General features: G+C 55.5%; 1 protein-coding gene across 1 annotated transcript in view; it reads right to left on the reverse strand.

The window, feature by feature from the left end:
* ERI3 (ERI1 exoribonuclease family member 3) overlaps positions 1–668 on the reverse strand; it is a 120177-nt gene that overhangs the window by 576 nt on the left and 118933 nt on the right. The window lies entirely within an intron of this gene.

Raw genomic sequence — 668 nt, forward strand, 5'->3', positions numbered from 1 at the left:
GGCCTGTCACTGCACGGGGGTGGGGACAGCAAGTGATGCCAGAGCTGCTCTCCATCAGCCAAGCCTGGTCCTCATCTTCCCCTTGCCCTCCTCAGGCAGGGACTGCATGGCACCAGGCTCTCTGTGGTTCAGGGTTGTCCCCATCCCCACCGGAACCAGCCCTTGGTGCTGCCCTGTGACCACCGGCCCCATGCTGACAAATCAGACAATGGTCAAAGCAGGTGCCAGGGTCCATCCAGCAGCTCTGTGGCTGCCAGAGCAAGGGGGGGCCGAGCAGAGGCCGAGCAGCAGCCAGGAGGGGGAAGGCTCCGGCTGGTGTTATTTACCTGGGACTAAACTCAGGCACCGTTTGCTAAAATAGAAGCCGGGCTTAAATTGATTCCTAGTGTCTATATTTCATGTTGAAAATTGGCTTGTAAATCCATGTTTTGATCTATGAGGGCCGTCTCCTTAAGAAAAAGCAAGAGTAAATGTGTAATTTCTCCCTTGACAGCACACGGCGCAGAGGCGATCCTTCTTCCCGCTCCCCTCCGTTTCGGGACAGCTCCACTCGTTCCGATTACCACTCTTTCTTCCTCGCCCCACGCCTTGATGTCTCCATTTCATTACCGCCCGCCCATTTATCAAGCTGTTACCGTAAGGGTGACTTTGCCCACTTGCATGTGGCA

This window comes from Nestor notabilis, unplaced genomic scaffold (assembly GCF_000696875.1).
Source record: "Nestor notabilis isolate BGI_N333 unplaced genomic scaffold, ASM69687v1 scaffold8042, whole genome shotgun sequence".
NCBI lineage: Eukaryota > Metazoa > Chordata > Aves > Psittaciformes > Psittacidae > Nestor > Nestor notabilis.